The sequence below is a fragment of the Saccostrea echinata genome, unplaced genomic scaffold (assembly GCF_033153115.1).
Source record: "Saccostrea echinata isolate AGI-Se365-2 ecotype Australia unplaced genomic scaffold, CSIRO_AGI_Sech_v1 ptg000014l, whole genome shotgun sequence".
NCBI lineage: Eukaryota > Metazoa > Mollusca > Bivalvia > Ostreida > Ostreidae > Saccostrea > Saccostrea echinata.
Genome location: NW_026889763.1, coordinates 5220644 through 5244362, shown reverse-complemented (window position 1 = coordinate 5244362; position 23719 = coordinate 5220644). Strand labels below are relative to the sequence as shown.

General features: G+C 35.9%; 1 pseudogene; it reads left to right on the top strand.

Moving 5' to 3' along the window:
- The first annotated feature begins 317 nt into the window (after nt 1-317).
- LOC133187024 (uncharacterized) lies at nt 318-23268 on the top strand (annotated as a pseudogene).
- Nucleotides 23269-23719: the final 451 nt, after the last annotated feature.

Genomic DNA, 23719 nt, shown 5'->3' with positions numbered 1-23719 from the left:
ACATTGTATTCAACAAAAGATGCTGAAACTCAGTAGCCTAAATATTATGTCATTTTAGGATATTTATGGCACTTTTATAGTTGACTTTCTACAGTTTGAGTATCTCTAACGTTTTGTCACTGTTCACTGATCACTGTTCATTATCTTCACACTTCATTTACAATATAGTACTACTCCACTAGGGACAAGACTAGAACAAGGCAAAATGGTGATGAAACACGAATGAATTAAGCCGGAAGTCAGAACACAATTTTCCGTGATATACGAGCCGACATATAAAAAGCTCATCCCTCCTCGTAAAGATGATTATTTTGTCGCGCACTGTGGCTGAAATACAATGATGAATTGGCACTACATAACTCCGCTATTTATTTTTATTGGAGCTTTAGACAACGTAAATTTGCAGGCAGTTAATACTAGTCTTGCGTCTCGTAAGTTTTCTTGTCTATCATGTCTATATTGATAATATTTTCAATTGCCCCTCATTTCAAATATTTTCTTATCTTAATTATCAATTTATCATAATTTGTTAAGGAGGATTCATTTTGCGAAGTGATTTAAAATACATCTATCTAGTATGCCTCTTTTTTCGCCAAATTAGAAAGACTTTAGTTCAAACTATTTCAAAACATTCGATTTTTCACGAAATTCTAATTTTTAAATTGGTCACTCTCCGAACGTCAATTTTTCAGGAATAATAATTATTTTCTGTCAGGTCTTACAACAGCAAAAAGTGGAGGGCACAACATCTTTAGAAAGGAAAATTTACTATAGTAAAATAATATACTCGGAAAAAAGTGCCCCCCCCCCCCGCGTTCTACGGGTCTGTCTCTCATCGTCAAATCAATTTTCATATAATAGTATAATATAGTGCATCCATATATGTTCTATTGAGGTTTTGTGCTTATGTATTAGATAACAGCTAATTCAACTTTATGAACATATATGGTCCATTCAGGATATTTCCGACTTAGTGGGGAATATTCATGAACTGTATCAAAATGAATGAAACACTTTAATTCCATGTATGAAAGTCTGTAACGAAGAGGGGGAAAAGCATGGTTTTTTTGTTGATTTAAGTCGAATACATTTGTTTTCTACATGTTGTCCTTTGCAATTGAATCTCTTAAAAAGGATTTATAACGGTTCCTTGAACAGAACTAACATTGTCGTTGGAACTGGGGAGGGGGGCACGGGAGGGGGGCGTGCCCCCCCCCATAATTTTGCCGATATATAGATTACTATAGAAAACATAGATACTGTATGCTTGTGCCCCCTCAATAAAAACGTCTGATGACTTTTTTTTTGGCTTGTCAAGAAATATTTGGTAGTTGATAGTGCCCCCTCAACTGAAAATGTATGGCTGTGCCCCCCTCCCCCCCAAAGTGAAATTGCTTCCTACGGGCCTGACTAGACTAAATAACTTAGATAGTATTGTAACGACCCTGAGACAAATTGTTAAGTTCTTCTCTGCTTTTTACTTTTAACTTCTCTATTGTTTGATAATATTTGAAGTACAATCTGCTTGATGAATGACGGCGTCAAGATAAAATCCTTTAAAGCAATCATCTTATGTTACGAATTACTGCGTTTGGCTAGAGTGTGACAAGATCTTATAAATCAGTGATAATCACTTAATCTGGTAACTATTTCCTAATGAAGAACTAGTTTCCGTGAAACCAATTGAAATGTTTTCTCTATTTTGCATTAATGTTCACGTGCTGGCACTGTTACAATATAGAAGGGTTAAGATTGAAGCACCTCTTACATACATTATACATGATATCTGATTGTGTATGTGTTTTTCTCACGAGGAAGCTACATGTATGAGGGTTATATCTAGTCCTAATCGAACAGTCAACGATTTTGAGATTTTTCGCCAAAATGGAATGTTAAAAAATCATTTAAAGAATTTCACAAAACGAAAAGAGGAATATTTGTTTATTACTGAAAAATGGCAGGAAAAATAAACGGAGAAATAAATCGAGAAACAGTGCGTTTTTTGTGCGCAATAAATATACATTTTTTTTCATTGGGTGTCACTGTAGCTCTCTTGTCGTCCATCCCAATTTTTGCAGACCAGCGAGCTACAGATCTGCAGCTATGAATGTAGCTGTTACAAATAATTCACAAACAATAAACTTCACAAACATACTGTTGTTACATGTATATATTTCCCAAACTTGAAATTTGTACACATTAATTAGCTGGAAAACATTCCCATATAGTATAACAAATGCTAGTACCTTCCTCGTTTACCGGTATTTGAAATTTGTCGAATTCAGTTCACCTGTTTTCTATAGTAAAGAAGGATACCAGATATTTGTTTCTATGTAATATTTTAATTTTGACTCGATAGAGCTAAAAATAAGTGTTAGATTTTGACAGAATATCGTGTTTTATTTGAGCACTGATTAGTGGGATCATGGTTCAAACTTGCGAGTTAGATCCATTTTCTACATTACTTCCCCAAGTAATACGATTAACATAATAATAATTATGTTAATCGCTAAATATGTTAAGTAATAATTAAAGAATACACGTTGATAATAATTTTATTTGCAATTTCAACGTAAGAGTCAGGAGAAACGCAAAACACTATATTCGAGGAGTGTTTTAATCAGATGTGAATACTAAAAAACTCCAAGGAACTTTTATAAAATTTGAAATCAAAAATTTTTACCAAAATCACTAACATCAACACGTACGACTTTTCAACACTTAATGCAACCATTACCCGCGATGAATTAAAGTCCAGGCTTTTTAACATCATAGACAGCTGCTTTTTCAATAAAAAGGGAACTCGTAAAAAATTACTTACCTTGTCATTGGTCATTTGCAAAATTATTCTGTTAAAAACATTCAGTTCACACAAGAACTTCGAAGTTGATATTAAAAAGATGCTTTCTAACTGACAATAGCTACGCAGTTTTTGGAGATCAAGTCTTTCAACAATCTGTTGGAATTTCCATGGGTGCCAATGGGGCCCCCTTATTAGCAGACTTATTGTTGTATTCATATGAATCAGAATTTATTAAAAATCTTCTACATGAGAAGAAAATACTTGCTGTGGCCTTCAACTCGACAATTAGATCTATCGACGACGTATTATCAAAGAACAATAGTTACTTACATTCACATGTCGACTCAAAAAAAAAAACAGTGAACTTGAAATAAAAGAGTCTGACACATCTGTTTCATATTCGGATATTTTACTAGAAAAAGACGTTAATAGTAACCTAAAAACAAAACTTTAAGATAAACGTGATGACTTCAACTTATCTCTCGTCCACTTCCCTTATTTATGTAGCGATATACCCTCATCATCTGCATATGGAGTTAATGTCTCCCAGTTGATTCGATACGCAAGAGTATGCTCTACGTACGAACATTTCGAAAACGAGGCAAGCTATTGATAAACAAGTAGATGAAACAAGGATATCAACGGTCTCATTTAAAGTTAACGAGACTGTTGATATTCTCGTTTAAAGTCAACTTGACCTTATGCTCCACTGGGAGCAAAGAGGATAGGTTTTAAGTCAACATTTGGAAAGTGCTATAGTTGATACATGACCTCGTCAGCAAATACAATACATCATTTAGTCAAATGCTGACTGAAGAGTTTCATACTAATTGTTAGGCCAATATTTACACACTGAATTGTCTACGGATTTTTTCGTTTGCCCGATCATGACAAGGATCATACTGCAAGTGTGACCGATGGACAGGGGATGCTTACTCCTCCATAACACCTGATCTCACCTTTGATGTTTTTAGAGGTTCCTGTTTGCTCTGATCCCGATTTGTATTGTTTCAATGGACTTTTGAGCTTGATTACAGTTCGTTTTCTCCAGATATGTTGCATTCCTGGTTGTGTGATTTTTGGTAAATTGTATCTCAAATGTTCTTAATTAATCTCTAATCAGGTCTAGAATTTTAAAAAATAATGTTGAATATATCGCTAGTAAAAAAAAAAATACACGTTACATTGATATATAGTATCATTTTCTATTTGCTACGGGAATCCTATTCAAAGCCTATTTATATGGTCAAATTCTAAACTAGTTCATGTATGTTGAAATCGATTTGAATTTCAGTCTCTTTGGATGAGTTGGTGAGTGGATTTCGTTTCCAGCAATTGCAACTTTCAACAACAATGATGAACGCTAGTATTCACGCGAGACTTCCCGAGAAATTGGCTTCAGCAGAGGCTCAGGAGGCGGATCAAAGGGAAGCAAAAGGTCTCATTCTTAATTATCAGAAACGAGTAATAATTTTAAGCGTCTTTATCCCGATAATGGATGTCTGATGAATAGAATAAATTTTTTTTCAGATTTTGTCTGAGAAATTAGATTTTTTATCGATATTATTCTTATTTATAAATCAAGATTTTTCACTTGCAGTTAATATTGATTTTAAAACCTTATTCTTCTAGCATTCAGAGCCTTTCATGAAGCGCAGACTCCATTTATTGCTACAACATCACGGTACAATTTAGGATACATAGGTCGTGGCTATGATTTATTCAAGGGGAATCCCCTCAGTGATGACGGAGTGGTGGATCAAGGATTTCGCCTCCCAATAATGGAATTACCCTATACCCACAAGTTTACTGCAGACGGAGAATATCGGATCCCCGACAATGTTGATGTCATTGCAGAATCAAGGTAATTGATTGATTGATTTATTCATTTACATACGGTATGTATTTCATTTGAATTTTTCATTTGAATTGCTTTGATATAAATTGGAATAGAACCCTCTACAAATTTGTAACAGAAAAACAATAGAAACATGTAGGATGTGATTATTGAGAGTGCAGTAACTTGATATAAAAGTATAAAGTTAGAACTGCATTACAGTCAAACCTCGTTATCTCAAACTGGGTGGGACCCTGAAAAAATAAAAGGTATTGAGGTTAAATGAATAAAGAAAAATTAATTAGGATATTCAGCAAACTTCGCCATACCCATTACATTCAATATATCGAAGTTCGAGATTCCGAAGTTCAACTGTATTTAATTTACATAAAATTCGAATTCATAAAGACGCATACATTTTTTTTTTTTGGTCCTTTTACAGTGCCAAGTTTGGATCCTCTCTCTATTCAGTGAAATCAGAATCTGACTACAAAAGCATGTTGAGTGTGGATGCCTCGGTATACCGGATTTTATCTACTTTTCATTTTGTTCTTAATTTACATATTCTTGCTCTCTCTCTGGATGGGATGGTGTGATTTTGTATGCAAACTATATTTGAGTGCTGACATTCAAACATTACAAGAGCAAAATTAATTGCCAAGTTGCCAATGTTAGCGGAAACAGTCTGCAAAATCTCAATAACCTTGTTTTTAATATCAACAAATGTTTTCATTTCAAAGCTAACTGAGACAATTTTAAGCTGAAATGATAATATTTTAAACAAGTATTACATTTTGACACGTAATTCCGCCTTAATAGACATATTCACATAATTTGTAAAATGAAAATCTTCTTTTTGTAGAATATAAATACGAGTATCAAATTACATGTATATCACTTAATCAATAATCATAGTTCATTAACCGTGAAAGATTCAGAGGAAATCTATTGCGAGACTAAAGCTAGCTTCATATTTCGCACTGCTAAATACAGAATAAACAATATTTCTCAAGAAATTTCACTTGGAGATTCAATATAAGGCGCCGTATAAATGGATTACAATTATTTTTTCATTTTAAATTCAAATTTAATAAAAAAAAAATTTTTAAATCTTTTTTTTTCTCATGAAATAGCTTAGAAAAAGAAAACTTAATTTTTTTTAAAGGTAAATGCTGGTGGTGGTGGTTGGGGAGTTAGTGCCAGCTTCAGTGCCAGTGCATCTTATCAAAAAAATACGCGGGAAATTCAAAAAGGGGAGACAACTACCTTAATCATTGTCAGCCGGGCTGTGGCGTACAGGGCTAGGATGTCGGAGACATCTAAAATATCGAAGGTAAAAATATCTCACGTTTTTTATGAATGATTGGAGTGTTTTGAGCTTTGAATATGATATCTATTTAATAACGGAACTGCAAAAAGTAGTTAAAATCTCCTCCACTAAACAAACAAATAAGACAAGATGTATTTGTGAAACACTGATGTCCCCGTATGGCAGCTTATGGCGAAGTTTAAACTTTCATAAATGCAAGTCAAACTGCAAGGTCAAGAGATCAAAAATGTTGTTACCCAAAGAAAGGACTTGTGCCAATGGATATACCTCGTAAATATGAAAGCCCAAGCACCAACCATTCAAAAGTTATGGTCAAAGATAATGTTTTCTAAAAGTGGGTCAAACTCCAAGGTCACGGTCAATATTAACGTAGGGAACACAGGGGAAAACCTTGTTAAAAAAATACACATGCAAGATATAAAAGTCCTAGGTTAAAATTTTTCAAAAATAGGTCAAATTCCAAGGTCAAAATTGACGGTATCCAAAGGAAGGTCTTGTCACAAGGAATATACCTGTGAAATTTAAAAGCCTTTATGCTAACTGTTCAAAACTTATGGCCAGGGTTAAAGTTTTTTAAAAAGTGGGTCAAACTATAAGGTCAAGGTAAAAAGGTCAAAAATATTTAAACACATGGAAAGGTCTTGTCACGGTGAATATACATGTGAATTATGAAAGCCCTAGCACCAACTGTTCAAAAGAAATGGTCAAGGTAAAAGTTGGGTATATTTTTGCAAAAGTGGGTAAAAATCCAAGGTCAAGGTGTCAAATATGTTGGTACCGAAAGGAAGATCTTGTCACAAGGAATACACATATGAAAGCCATAGCTCCAACCAATAAAAAATATGGGCAATGTTAAAGTTTTTGCGGACAAACAGATAAACAGACAAAAAGCTAGACAGATGGAAGGACAGGGCAAAAGCTATATACCCCCTAATCTATAATAAAAATATATTTTATATCTTATAGATATTTAGTGTTTAGAATGGCAGAGTGAACATGCACTTGAATTTCTTGCAATTTTACACGTGTTTTTATTTTTAAAATACAGTGTACATCTATTGAAGACACTTTTAGGGAGACCTTTTCAAAAGGATGTCTAGATTACCAAGGGAATGTAAGATATTTTATGTATAAAACACAATACGATGAATTATCTAGCTTCACTATTCCTAGGTCAATGAATACTTTGAGAAAGCTGTTATGCTGTTGCCTATGGAGAACTGTGAAGACGAATCGCTACAGGAAATGTACCTCAATTTTATACGCGAGTTTGGAACCCATTATACAACCCAGGTAGTAATGGGAGCTAAAGCAGTGCAACAGCTCACCTTCGCCAAATCTGACCTTTCAAAACTGGAATCGGAAGGAATTAGTGCTAAGGTAAGTACGATTTTTCTTAATGAATAAGAACATACATGTATTTTCAGTAAAATATGCCACGATTTCTTATTCTGTATACAGTGTACATTCAACTAGCCATATGAATATATATCTCATGCATGTGAAAAGGGTAATTAGATATTCTTTAAAATCCATTAAATCATAAGATTATTAAAAGCTAAATTATAATCTTGTACTGTTATGATACTAGAAAAAGCTATACTCTGCTTATGGATTCTCTGATGTAAAACTCACTGCAGTTTTCGTCCTTAATATTTACTCCATTTTTCCGTTGTATAGCAACATATTTATTCTGCAGCAATCAACGGTTATCTTTTGTGAACACTTCCAAATATTTCTTTCAATCTTGAAGCAATTTAATTTCAACAAACTAATACTAGGTTGCTGCACAAGCCTCATACAGTGGATTCGGTGCCTCGGCTGGTGGAGGATTCAGTTTCGGGTATGGCTCAAAAAGTGAGTCAAAAGAGCGTGTGCAAAATACCAACAAAGAACAATATGAATACTACATTGGTGGGAATCCCCCAGCCGGGGATTTTTCTTCCGGAAGTACCGAGAGTTTACGAGAATGGGCGAGATCTGCAGACGAGAAACCCGTACCAATTCAGTACAAGATGACCTCCATCGAGACGCTCTTGAAACCTGGTTACTTTAGAGATATTACCTATGGTACGTTTATAATAAAATTATTAGTTTTTTGTAAATATTTAGAATCTTGTTTTGGTTGTAAAACTGTTGATGACTCATTCTACGTGTTTTTCTACTGTCTCTGCTCCTCAATGTACTTTTTAATCATGAGAAATAATAAAGATTTTCATTTCAAATAATAAATAAATTACTGCTTAGAGTCCATCGTGTAGCGAAAAAAAACGAGTATCGCTTGGGTCAGTCCTATATAGTAAAAAGTAAAACTTTTTAAAAAGTTTAAAAAAAAAATTATAGGCAAACGCTTAATTTTTCCAAATCTAATCCCTTGAATTAATCTTGACACATGTAAGCTGAATGTAATGTAACGGGACTGTCTAGGGGTTAGTCCCGTACATGATCCGAGTTCGGAAGGATAAAAGAATAACAAGAATTTCAGTGTTTAAAGAATTAGTTCTATATTCTGTTGAGATAACAATCATGTAAAACAAACGTAAAAGATATGAAACAATATCACATACAATCCAAGAGTGTGATAATTACCATTATTGTGGATAGGAATTTAGCCCCGATCCCCGAAATACGTCTATTCGATAATTAATTATAATGTCGACTGCTCTTGATTAAACAAATGCATATATATATATATATATATATATATATATCAATAATAAATTCCGGCCGGGTACTATAGACCCGGGCGCGCCTAACCTGGACGGGTTATAACAAAGGGGGAATAACTCAATACAATAAGTAAAGACAAATAGGGGGAAATATGAATGAAATATAGCACATATAGATAAATAAATATATACGCAATTAAATACACATAAAACCATCACACTCCCCCTTCCTTAAGACCTAATGTGTATGAAAATACACATTAGTCCATATATAATCACATGTACGCACAATAAATCTACATAATAATTTAAGGTAACATACACTCAATTATTATCAAATTATAATATCGAAATTTTTAAGATAACAGACATTCAATTAATAACATGTACATTTATATCAACACTTTTTTTTAACAATAAATCAACAATGTCACAACTTTCACATTTACACAGTCCATCACAGTACGTCGTATTCACTCTTCAAAAAGCTTGTCCATGGCTTGAAGTCTCTTCACCTCACACTCTAGCTCACGGTTCTTCTTCTCCAATTGTCGTCTCATGTCTCTCTCTCGATCTAGTTCGGTTCGGTCACCATCCTCGATCCTCTTCTTCACTAACGCTCTCGCTCTCCCAATGACATCCATACTGTTGCACAACCACATCAAGCACGACTGCAACTCTTCGGAGTCACCCGCCTGAGGGAGGTTTGGTAGGCAGAGGGTAGGTAGGTTTAGCCATGTTGTCTGGGTCCCTGTGCTCTGTTGTCTTGGGGCTTCTCTTTCCCTGTACTCCTGAAGAGTCAGCTTCCTCTTCTTGCTACTGGCTTCTTCCATACCATCTCCTTCCTTTGGAGCACTTCCTGCCGCTCTAGGTTCAGTCTGAGTAGTTGTATTACTCACTGAATCCAACGTGGTAATTGCATCATCTGCATTGGAATCCTCCTCTTGGTGCACCTGGGTCACTCCTGGGTTTGTAGCTTCGTTCACACAGCCTCCCTTAAAAATGTAAAGTCCAGGGTCTAAATAACCTTTGTTTTCCCGTTGAACGACCTCACATTTAGTGAGGATGAACTCTACCCTTTCCATGTCACTCTCATGGACTCGTATGTGGGTCCTCATATCTGACCTCCTTCTACATTCTGCAAGGCAGCTATTTACCGAACATAGGTACTTGGTGGTAGACAGTTTATGTCGCTCTTCCCAGTGCCTTGAAAATTTAGACTTTGAGGGAAAATTTGTCCCTTTACATCCTAGGACAGGGCAGACCATTTCCGAAGCATCGTACAAGATCTCGATGTACTCTGTCTTGCACTGTCCGAGGACAGCACTAACCTCATTCATGTCAGCAAATAATTCCAGAAAATCTGTTCCCTAAAATAGAATTTGTTTATCATGAAAGAGTTTTTTGAATATTCTATATTTACTACTAAGCCATGCATTACAACAGCATTAGAGTTGGAAAGGAAAATAAACTGTTAAACCTATCCCCACCCAAATTATATAACAATGACAACTGTCATTTCTATGACATAACAAGGACACATCCCATCACTCGGAGAATCACTATTCTCTCATGGGAAATAGGAACACCTGGTAGATAAGACACCGAAAGTTAAAAACCCATGGAGTACACAAAACAAATCTACCCAATTCCAACCTTAGGAATTTACACCATCTACTACATGTCCTCAACAGACATTAAACTTGGGTTTTCCATAGGTTTATACTTCATTAAAACAAACAAATAACATACACACCACCCCCATGAAATATATTTATTTTTTTTAAGGAGAATATCGAGAAATGGGTTTTATGAGCCTTCCTTTCCGGGAGAAAGTATCAGCACGTCTAGATGGAACCACAACGAGATCTGGCGATTTGTAAGCCAAAGGCTCACTTTCCTCCTGATCGCTCATAATATCACATTCAGAGTCTGAACTTTGATTACATAGACAAGACTCGTCTTGGTCATTGTCAGAATCATATTGATTCTCTGAAATTCCGTCGCCATGTAATTGCTTAAGGTGATCGACATGGACCACAACCGTTTTTCCTGTTGTTTCATGTCTTATCTCGTAGGTTATATCTGAGAATTTTCGAACAACCCTGTAGGGTCCTGGCCAACCTGATCCTAATTTTTGGTTTGCTTTTGGTGGGTACCATCTCCATACCAGATCGTCTTTTGCAAACTCTCGTGGCTTCAGCCGAACATCATGGTATCGTTTCTGTCTCTTAAAACTTGATTGCAAGTTTTCATGAACAATACCATATGTAATTTCCATGGTATTGCGAATCCATTCTACGTAAGAGTGGTAGCAGCCAAGTGGATTTGTAGGCGTTGTACCAGCTATAACATCTATGGGAAGATTAGTTTCTCTCCCTAGCATGACCAGATTGGGAGTACATTTTGTACTTTCGTGAACCGTAGCTCGATAGGCCATCATTAAATATGGCAAGTGGTCATCCCAATTAGATCTGTTTTCATTGACAAAGATGGATAGCATTTTCTGGAGTGTGCGGTTGAATCTCTCTACCATACCGTCTGATTGAGGGTGATATGGTGTGGTACGGGTTTTTATTATTTCCAAGAGAGAGCACAACTCAGCAAACAGTGCCGATTCGAATTCAGGGCCTTGGTCGGTATGAATTCTAAATGGTATGCCTAAGCGGCACATTACTTCCGTTACAAGTTTATCGGCAACCATCTGTGCCGTATGATTTTCTAATGCAAATGCCTCTTTCCATTTGGAAAAATAATCTCTAACAACCATAATATATTGTTTTCCATCTCTAGTTAACGGTAGGGGACCTATGATGTCGATGGCAAGACATTCCATTGGACCAAATACTTCATGGTGTTGCATTGGGGACTTCCCTTGTCCAGGACCTGGCTTCTTCTTTGAACAAGGTTGACAAGTTTGACACCAGCGTGCAACATCATCAGTCATTCCTGGCCAATAAAAACGATTTCTGATGGAATGCAGAGTTCTCTCGCGTCCAAGATGTCCCGATGTCTTAGCGTTGTGTAAATACTGCATAATTTCTCTCCTTATAGATTTTGGGGCAACTAGCTGGAGACGACTTTCATTTTCATCCCATACTCTGTAGAGTATATCGTTCTCCACTTTTAGTCGCGTCCACTGGCGAAGCAAGGTGTTTACTGTTGGTAGAGGATCATTTAATTTCGGACGTTCTCTTTGATGAATGATAAGTTGTTTAACTTTAGATATTGCCATGTCTTTATCCTGTTGGTCTTGTAAGTACTGAAGACTCCATTGCTCTAACCAATTTGATTCGGGTCTACTAGTCCTGGTCATGTCTGAATCTTGAGTAGTTGCTGAGCTTAAAGCATTGACTGAGCATTCGCCGGATGAGCATTGGTTGCATCCTTCTCTTTTGCAGCGTTTTCTTGGTTTCCTAGATAAGCCATCTGCATTGCCATGAAGACTTCCTTTCCTGTGTTCAATTTTGAAGTCGTATGTTTCCAACAGAGATATCCAGCGGGCAAGTAAACCTTCTGGCTCCTTAAAATTCTTCAACCAGATCAACGAAGAATGGTCTGTTCTCAACAGAAAGGGTCTTCCATATAAATAGTGTCGGAATTGTTTGACAAAGGTTACAACTGCTAGTAGCTCCCGATATGTAGTACAATATCCCATTTGGGATCTGGAAAGTGTCTTGCTACCATAGGCAATGACTACTTCCTCCCCATTTTGCATCTGTGATAGCACAGCTCCAACTCCATAGGCGCTAGCATCAGTATCCAATATAAATTCGTCTGTTGGTGATGGATATGATAACACTGGTGCAGTTGTAAGGAGATGCTTTAATGTATTAAAAGCATTTTCACATTCCTCTGGCCATTCAAACTTTTTATTCTTTTGTGTCAAGCGGGTTAGAGGGTAAGCGACATTCGAAAAATTATTTATAAACCTGCGATAATAGGATGCAAGTCCTATAAAGCTGCGTACTTCCAATACGGAAGTTGGTACGGGCCAATTTATTACGGCGGCTGATATCTTACCAGGTTTGCATCTTATACCTTCTTGGGATACAGTATGACCCAGAAATTCTACTTGCTCTTGAAACAAGGCACATTTCTTCGGTTTAAGTTTAAGATCCGCTGTACGAAGTCTGTCAAAGATGACAGGTTCTCTCGAGTTTCTTCGAATGTGGCACCAAATGTTATGATGTCGTCTAGATAAACTAAACATTTCTCCCATTGTAGGCCAGAAAGAACGGCTTCCATCAAGCGTTCAAATGTCGCAGGGCTATTAGATAAACAAAACGGTAAAACTTTAAACTGGAATAGACCCTTATGGGTTGCGAACGCTGTCTTTGTTTTATCGGATTCGTCCATGGTAACTTGCCAATAGCCGCTAGCAAGATCGAGAGTACAGAAGAATTTAGCGCCGGATACTGTGTCTAGTGATTCGTTGATTAGTGGCAGGGGATAAGCATCCTTAATTGTTACGTTATTTAGCTTTCGATAATCTACACAGAAATCGCGTGGTTCCATCCCGTTTCTTCACTAGAACTATTGGCGCAGCCCAAGGTGAACTGCTTGGTTCTATTATATCAGCTTCAAGCATTTTGTCTATTTCTTGATCTGCTATAGCTTTTTGATGCATAGGGAGACGCCTTGGTGGTAACTTGATTGGTTTAGCGCTACCAGTATTAATTGTGTGTCTCACAAGGTCTGTACGCCCTAATGGGGTATTTGGTCCCATAAAAACGTCAGCATTACGTGCCAATGTGTCGCTTAACAGTTGGCGTTGCTGTTCAGTGAGGTTTCTCGAACTATTGTTGACCAGAGCTTGCAAATAGTCGGGTAAGCTTTGCAAGTTTGTTTCCATTGCACGGCTTTCTGTGACCTTTCTGCTGTTAAATTCAGTGACAGATTCGATTGTTTGCACTGACGCCACTGTAGCGTTTCTCTTAAGTATCACTGCCTCTGTTGTAGGGTTTAGGACTGAGAAAATCACTTTGTTATCTCGTACTTCGACGACAGATTTTGGCAACAAAATTCCTTTACTGTTAGACAGTGGTTCTAGCAATCCTTCCACACCATGTGGAAATTCACTGTCTGTGTTTCCTGTCACAAACATTTCACATTTAGCGGGTATGCTAACCGTCTCAGTCATGTAAATGCGTGCGCATGTAATCTGTAACTTGTCCTCTTTAACTAAACCAATCTCACCAAAGAATGGTGAATGTAGACGTCCAGCGTTCATGTCCATTATAGCCTCGTATTTAGACAGGAAATCAAGTCCGAGTATACCAGACAAATCTCCAAGTTGAGCAACAACAACAGTTGTCGAAAATTCCATCTCATTAATACATAAATCTACATCTGTTTTATCCTTTACCGAGAGCAAATCTCCATCGGCTGTAGTTAATGTAGTCTGTAGATCATCTAGATCTTTGTTTCCAAGCAATGAATCAAAAATTTCATTTGATATTAGACTCCAACTTGACCCCGTATCAACCAGAAAATAAATATCTCTATTACAAATTTTTGCTTTGACAAACCAACAACTTCTTGAAATACTGTACAAACGAGCTGGAATGTCTTGTTCTGGCCTATTTTCATGACTGTGTTTTTCAGGGGCTGGGCTTACGGCCGTGGGCTCAGCCCATTCTCGTTTAAATGACTGGAGTCATTATGGGTTCCGTTACTATTTTTCGGCTTTGAGTTTTTCTTTGGGCATTTAGAACTAATATGGCCAGTTTCGTTACAAGCATAACAAACTATTTCTCGAGGCCTACCACGACCCTTAGGTCGCCTCTCGTAAGGACCATTATGCCCTTTAAATTCCATAGACTTCAGTGTTTTCTGAATCATTTGTTGAATAGATTCTTCTAGTTTTTCCATATTTACATGACTATTGCTGTCATTTTTATCCATAGGCGGGAGAACAGCGCGTGCATATCCAACATGTGGTTTCTCAAAGTCCCGCGGTTTCCGTGGGGTGTCTTGTGACCCCTCAAACGACTCAAATTCGAGTGCTAGAGATATAGCGCGATCTAGTGTTTTAGGATGAGAAAACTGCACGAAGCGTTTTAGTTCGTGACAACCTAAACCAGTGAAAAACTGTTCAACAGTAAGACTTTCACGCATATCGAAAGGAAATGTTGGGAAAGCTCGACTAGCGAGTCGTCTTAGCGAGTGTCCATATTCGGGCGCTGTTTCACCTGGTTTCCGTTTTCTATTACGAAATTCGCATCTGTGTGCCGTTTCACGCTTCGGTGGAGAAAATCGCTGAGTAAGCGCGCATTTCAACTCCACATAGTTGCCTAGTTCCCTATACGAGAGCTCACTAAGAACTCTTTGCGCTCGACCTCTCAAACTCATAGCTAACTGAGTAGCTTTCTCTGTGTCTGTCCACTCGTTCCACATTGCAACTTGCTCGAAATGACACAGATAATCGGGCCATTCTGTATTCTCTGCGTTGCACACGTCCGGTTCTTTGTATTTTCTTGAACGATTGCTTCTTTTAGATCCAGACCGGTTTCCATAATTATCATAAAGAATTGGTTCTTTATCCAAATTAACATGAGAGGTTTTACAAACATTGAGTTTGTCTATTCCATTTTTATTTGAGTAAGAATCACGCGGCATGCTAGCTCTCGATTGCATAAAATTAGCATCGGAACGGCTTTCCGTACTCTTTGTGTAAGACGTCACGTGATCAATGGATTCGTCTGCATTATGTCTGTTTACCGACGAAAAACATCTGTTTTCTGATTTATTTGGTGAAAAACATGATGAATCTCGGGGACACTTAGTATCAGTGTTTATTTTGGAATCAGAATTATCTGATTTATATCCACGTTCCATCGACAATGACGGAGAAAAGGATGAAACAAGCGTGTCGTAAGCAGAATCTTCGTCAAGTAAGTTGCGATGCGCGGATCTAAAATTTTCCATTTTCGCACAGTCGGAAACTTTTACAGTTTCATTACACCCTAGTTTAGAATTTCCTCCAAATTCAGAGGATTGTTCATCCAATTTACAAGTAACACGAAGAAAACTAGGAATGAAAAATCGCAAAATTGCGAGAAACCCTCCCCAAAAAGACATTGTACATATACGTCAACTAAATCCAAGATAAAACACCGAAATACTCTTTTATCCTCCGGACGAGCCCCCAAAAATATCTATGTAACGGGACTGTCTAGGGGTTAGTCCCGTACATGATCCGAGTTCGGAAGGATAAAAGAATAACAAGAATTTCAGTGTTTAAAGAATTAGTTCTATATTCTGTTGAGATAACAATCATGTAAAACAAACGTAAAAGATATGAAACAATATCACATAAGATCCAAGAACGTGATAATTACCATTACTGTGGATAGGAATTTAGCCCCGATCCCCGAAATACGTCTATTCGATAATTAATTATAATGTCGACTGCTCTTGATTAAACAAATGCACATATATATATATATATATCAATAATAAATCCCGGCCGGGTACTATATACACAATTAAATACACATAAAACCATCACAGTAAATTGATTTTGTCTGTACAGATTTTTCAATGTCACAAATTTACAGAATTTCACAGACTGTTTGGAATTAAACTTATAAATAAATTTATAATATATAAATTAAAAGAAGAATCTTACTTTCTATTTCAGGTTTGTTTGAAAGACGTCATTGTTTACGTAGAGCCTTGTATACTTACTGTAAAGAGACGGTGTCTCCCTCAACGTGTAACCCCCCTGACGGTGTTTCCACGACTCTTACGTCACGACGTAAAAGACAAGCCGAGGATTTCGAAAGTGCCAGTGATGGCGTAAAGTAAGATCTTATGTTACAAATTGCACAGGTTCGCTCGAAGCAAATAAACATAAATCCAAAAATGCAAAAAATGAATAAATAGATAAACAAACAAAAACAAAAACAACTTCACGTCGTCCATTCGAGCACTACAATAAAATCACGGTAAGAGTTACTTTCTTTTCTGTTGCACATGCGTATTTACATATTGTGATAACTGTGAGGGAAGGGAGGTCGTTAAATGTGCAATGTATGAAAAACGCGTCAACTTGCATATTTCAGTTTATATGGATGAAGCTTTTCACTATAGGACATTGGTTTGAAGATACATTTAATGGAAACTTTCTAGTTACTCTTCTACATAAGTATGAGTTCGAAGTAAGAGCACACGTAATTTGGTCATATAAAAATGTTATGGTTCGTTAAAAACATTATTGTTCTTGCCTTCGTCGTTGACTTTCTATTGTTAATTTTAGATTCGGTGATTTTGTCACCCTTCGGAACAAAGATTCCAGGAAATACTTGGCCTTGTCCACTTCCACGGGTTACTTAAATGGGACAATCACGAAACCACTAGTACAAGGTATGACGGGGAAAAGGGGCCATGACTAAACATTAAGTAACTAAGTTAACAAATACTATAACGTTTTGCTCCTTATACCAAATTTTGTGTATTCGATACAGACTTTAAAATGTCATAGGTTTATTATGTTGTGTAATATGAAAATGAAGTTAAAAGAAAAATACTATTGATACATCCTGCTAAGAAATACGTACATGATAACATCTCACTCAAAAACTAGAAATTATTGCTATTTCTAGTTGTCGTTGCTAGAAAAAAGAGCAAAAAGAAATGCTACAAATCATTTAAAGTATGAAGAAAATTATGTATCGAGGGGAACACGTGTTCAGATTTAGATAAATATACGCTTAAAATTTTCAGTTCTGCAAAAATTAAAATAAGGTTGATTTCAAAAAAAATAAATGAAATATTAAAAAAAACATAATTAGCATTTTTTGTGCTTTCAGCAGTTAGCAGTATCACAGATTATGACGGGCTCTTTCAAATCAAGTCTGGAGATGATGATTTCACGACCCTGGGAACTCCGTTAGTGTATGGTCAGAGTTTTAAACTTGTGTCTGTGGAGGTTTGTTTTGCAACTTTTGTCAACATTGTTTCATATTTTGGTCCTAGGTTAATGTGTTATTTGAAGTGCATTAAGACCGTTTTTTAAAAAAAAAAATGTTTGCTTGCCCTCTCCCCACTCCGGATAAAAAAATGCGGTAGGTAGGTGATAGGCCGATAGGAGTATTTTTTTAAATCAAAAACACGAATTTGAAGTTAAAAACTTATTAATGGGAAAAGAGATTTTCGGAAGGAATAAGAAAAAACTTAATGTTTCCCGGAGGTTTTAAAAAAGTTTTCAGTCGAGTCGTTTTAGTCAGTCGGTCGGGAGAGGGCAGACAAACAATGTTTTGAAGATGGCTTAAACTGAATAATGTCCACTTCATGTATTATACATCCAAAGTCTCTAGAGAGATCGAAAGCTTGATGATATGAAACTCTCTTTAAAAAATCACACGAAATAATTCAAAATTTGTAAGTCATCATTATGGTATCATAGCCCCCCCCCCCCAAAAAAAAAATCAGTTAAATTATAAAGTCTGCAGCAATTTGGCAGACTAGTTAAACTAGTAAACTTTAAGGGAAGTTGGGATGATCTGTCAAACAACTTGATGGAAAAGTTCAATGAAATACAAATTTGAAAAAAATGAAATTGTTACAAAAGAAACTTCATTATTACAGAGAAATCGTATAATTTTATCTTCACCTTTTTAATTACGGGTATTTCTTTTCAAGGGAGAAAATATGTATACCGGAAGATTATATATTGATGATGTACGCAAATCCTCGGAAAATAAACTTAAAACTGTCTTTGATGGACAGGATGGTAGAAAGTAAGTTTCATTTTTGTTTTCTGTGATGGTTTTAATGTTTCAGAAGCATTAAAAGAGAGTTACCTTGTTTTTCAGTGAAGTTTTTTTATAATTAGAAAAAAAAATTTAGGTAAAATTTTAGCTGAAATTCAGTACAACATAAAGGATATAAAACTGCAGTCATATATAAATCTGAAAGTTTAATTAACCTTCACAGCAGTTTATTAACTCTTCCCTACAGTTTAATTACTCTTCCCAACAGTTAATAATCACCCCTCAAAACAGTTAATAATCACCCCCTCAAAACAGTTAAATTATCATTCACAATGAAATATGAAGATAACGAACGGTACTCGCACTCAAAAGTCCATTGAAACAATACACATTTGGAGCAGAGCAAACACGGACATCCAAAAACATCGGAGTTGGAATCAGATGCCATGGAGTAGTATGCATCCCCTGTCGACCTGTCAAACGTCATTCAATAGTCTAATTACCTTTTATTTAACTAATCTTCCGAAAAGGTTGAAATCAAATTAGTCTTCACACAAAAGTTTAATAACTCTACCTCCAAAAATTTCACTATTTTTCACAAAGGATTAGCTACTGTTTACAAAATGTTTGATAAGTTTTTTTTAAGTTTCATTAATCTTTATGAATGATTAATTACTCTTCTTCCAAGCTTAATCATTTTTTCTGAGAAATTTAATTACTTTTTACAGATTTTCAGCTCCAGGAGATCTTACCGATTTCTCCGTCTTCCTAAGATTGGACAAAGGTAAAAATTGTCACTTATATGACCATACTATGATAAAGCGAATGTTGTAAAGTTGATGATTAACACTCCTCTTGTTTCAATATTTTATGTTCAATTATTTATAGCATGCATATGTTTTATTTTTTTTTAATATAACTTAGTTTTTTTCTGATTTGTCAAACTATTCAATATTCACCATATTTCCTTTTTTATTCATTTTCAGATCGGTCCTATTTGATAAGTTTGCAGTTTTATTGCAGCAGAACAAATTTACAATATCAAGTGAATCTGGAAGGAACTGAGGGTACTGCTAAGTTTCAAATGAATAACCTTTGTCCATACAAAGATAGGTATAAGAGGTACATATGGTATCACGGGGCCTTCGCTGACAAAGATATTGGTCGACTTCAGCGTGTAAGCTTCATGGTGCGTACATTCATACTAGATTAACAGACTCTCATTAACTTACTTAATATTTCATTTCTGTTGATAAAAATGAATTGTAACAGCATGGACAATGGTTTTTATTACCTTGAAGGGCAGTGGAACTGAACCTATCACTGGAGTTCAGATACGAACTGGACAGAATCGTGAAATTTTGAGATATAGAAAAACTGGTTTAAATTGTGCTGGAGATGAAGTTAAGTTTTCTATGACTACTCCAGAAAGAAAACGAGTTGGTAAGATTTTATATTATTCATGTTCATCGTTTTCAGAATTGTGGACTACTTTGTTTACTTGTCTTTTTATTATGTCACCTGAAAAGCAGGGCCAAGCTTAGGGACGGGTCACCTCGCCTGACATCTGTCTATCCGTCTTTCACACTTTTAATCTACTAAACTTTAAAAAAAGTATGGATTTGATATTGTGCTCATGTATTTCTTGGTACAATGATGGCAAAATACATCAAAATTTATTTATCAAGAATCTTTGCCCTTTTCCTGTGACCATCTAGTAAATCTCTCTCTCTCTCTCTCTCTCTCTCTCTCTCTCTCTCTCTCTTAAAAATGTGTACAATTATTCAGCATCAACATAGATTCAGTAAGATTCAAATAATTAGAATTCCTTTCTTCCAGAAATTGACATCTATCCAGCACAGTTCTCATTCCATAGTAAGACGCACCCGGCGGGGAGTATGGTCAGGCGACGGGATACGGTGTTTGTTGAGGTCATGTCAGCTGTGGACAGAAAGTCCTTCTGGGGTCAGCCAGTATCACACTTACTGTCCAACAAGAACGGAAAGGTCTCCATAGAAGAAAAAGGACCAGTGCCCCACAAAGCCAAGAGAGGTCAGATTTATTATATATAAATGAAAAGAAATATATTTATATAGAGAGAGGTATAGCGCCCTTTCCCAGTTTTTCGCCTACTACCAGATTTAAATGGAAAGTACCTATCACTATTAATAGATTACTTAGCGGATCTATACATGTGAATTTTACATGTTTGAAAGTTTTCTTCGTAAATTGCTCTGTTGCAGATAAATTCACGAGAAACAGCTCACTTTTAAACTATATCCGAATTATTTCTCGATAATTTTGCTTGGCCGTCTTTAGCAACAACCTTAAACAGTAAACTTGCATACACCTACCAAGCCGTATTATTCTTTAGCATTTCTTCATCAACTTTTTACTGACATTAGCACTAAGTGCGCTATACCTCTTTTATGCCAGTCGGCCCAAATGAAATACACACTCATATAAAAGATAAAGAATGTCATTTATTAAGTAAATAAATGGCAATAGAACCAAGAATTTAAGTTGATTATGTTGATTTTCAGTAGGCCATTCTATTATCATGATAAAATATTATTAAAGTAATCCTGCAAGCGTTAGAAAATACAAATTACAATGTAAGACAAAAATTAAACAGACCTTTGTATTTGATCGGATTTCCTACAAATATCATCGACTGTCCTATGATACTTATTTCGACAAATGTTTGAAAAAGCTTCTGTTGTAAAATCAAACGAAACACATGCCTTTTGTACAAGATATGTCGTCGGGTTGTACTAGATATGTCGTCGGGTTGTACTAGATATGTCGTCGAGTTGTAACTAGATGCGTCGCCGAGTTGTACTAGATATGTCGTCGGGTTGTACTAATATGTCGCCGGGTTGTACTAGATATGTCGTCGGGTTGTACTAGATATGTCGTCGGGTTGAACTAAATATGTCGTCGGGTTGTACTAAATATGTCGTTGTGTGACCGCAATAATTCACATGCTCCTTCCAGTAAGTTCGTTATGCCTAAAATCGGAAATACTAGGAGAAAAAAGCCACGTTTATTTTCATGTTGTTCAGAGTAATGCAATTTATTCAGGGCAGATGTATCTGAAGTAGGATAATTTGAAAAACGATTTGCACTTAGTGTTGTACGTTTTTATTATAAGTGCTCTTTCAAATCTTTATATATGGTAAGTACTAACATTCAGAATGTTAAGTTTTTTAAATTCCATATTGCATTTACATTTATTTTCATTCATACCTCACACAAAATTGATACATTGACTGTCTACATATATATATATATATATATATATATATATATATATATATATATATATATATATATATATATATATATATATATATATATAAAATATAGGAGCCGGATAAGCAAATAAACAAAATATATTGTAATTGAATATTTTATTCGAATAATCACTAAAATCAACAGTCGATGGACTAATCGAAACACACAGTGTCGGTATGTAAGAATGAAATGGTTACGAGAAGCCGCCTATATACGAATCAACATTGAAAGTTTAAGGTATACTTTGTGTCATTTTCAATTGAGTTTTTTTTCTTAATTTTTTTTCTTGCAGACTGCAATGGTATCATTTTCCCAGATAATGACAGACTTGGTGTCAGTAATAATTTTGAGAACCGTTACTTCGTTTCTTTTGGTGTCGATGTTATGATAAACTCAATTGCAATCAGGACCAAAAAGAATTTTCAAGCAAACCAGTTTTTCGTGGAATACATTGATAGAAACAGTCCAACTTTTCAAAGGTTACAGGACATTATCCGAAGCCCTACCTCGGGAAATGTAAACAGAATGGACATAAAGTTACCTAAAATGTACCTCTCAGCAATCCAAGTGTACGTGAACGGTGTGACCGACTTCGCAGAAAATGTTAATAGCTTCCTGATAACGGGTTGTCCTAGTGCTCTTGTAGAGGCCGAACCACAGGACACAGCTGCGGAAGAATGGGACTTAAGTCTCAGCGAAAATCAAGTTCAGACGTACCCGTTTTACGGGTTGTTACAACACAGTGCAAGGTATCTAATTTTGATAAGGTTTTCCAAGAACTTGAAAAGCCTTTCTCCGTACCAAATTACAGAAAGGAGATAATCCTAGAACCAAACCAGAGAGGATGCATGGTGGACCAGGACTATATACAAAATTATTTGATGACCACCGACGAAATTGAAGGGCTGAAGTTTCAAAATACTCGGATATACTCTTCAATGACAAGCGTGACTATCACGACTGATGTAATGGCCATGAATAAGATTCTGTACGAACAGAACATGCCAGCATTAGGTAGTCTGCTTCGTATGGCAGTACAGAGGTACCCCTGTAATTCCAGGGAAACAACAGTCTTCGCTTACCGTCAGTCTTCTGAAGAGGGAGCAGCCATGTCGACTACTGCTATTGCAGTGATAACCGTTTTAGCTATTTTGGTTGCAGCAGCGATAGCTTTGATGGTTATCTTTTTTGTGATAAGGCGTAATCGTGAAAAGACAGGTACAAATGCTTTATTTAACAATATTTCTGTTACTGAGTAATGTTTTTTTTCTTCCATGAAGCTTGATTTCTCGGAGTAAATACTATTTTTAGTTGAATCTACCTATTTTTTTTTCCAGTTGAAAGACCTTGATTTCTCGGAGTAAATTATTATTTTTATTTGAACCTACATATTTTTCACTTGAAAGACCTGATAGACATCCGATGATGGAGAAGAATATCTATGTTGATGAGGGGGGAAATGAGGATAACATTTACACAAACAGGTCATTCGAGGATCCGAGGCTTCATCCGGAAGCCTCTCCTGCTATTCCTACACGACAGAGGCGGATGACATAAGACTTATAACAGTTTATAACCCCTCCCAAAACGCATGCACACACTCTTTAAAATATGGTGCCCAGTGGCGTAGCTGCCATTAGGCACTTAAGGCACGTGCCTACACTAATTTTTTCAGAAAAAACTTAGAATCAAAACTGTAAAAAAGAAAGAAAATAAATGACTAAATATCATTTTTGCCATTGCTAGGTCATGAATGTATAAATAACCACCGATCTATGCAAATTAATAATAACCTTGCAATGGTTAACCGACTTTTTCACTATAGGACTTCTTAATAAATGTCTTGAAAAGTTCAATATGCAAGTACATGTAATTAAATATAGATATAAAACTCTCCTAACGCTCTCAAGATGTTATGTGTGGTATTAATTTTCATTTTAATTAATAATTAATTAACTTTTTTATTGCTATCTACCCGAATTTACCACTTCTTTGTGGAAAGACCAGTTTTTTCTGAAAAAAAAATATATTTGTTCATTATTTATTGTGAAACATTGCTTTTTG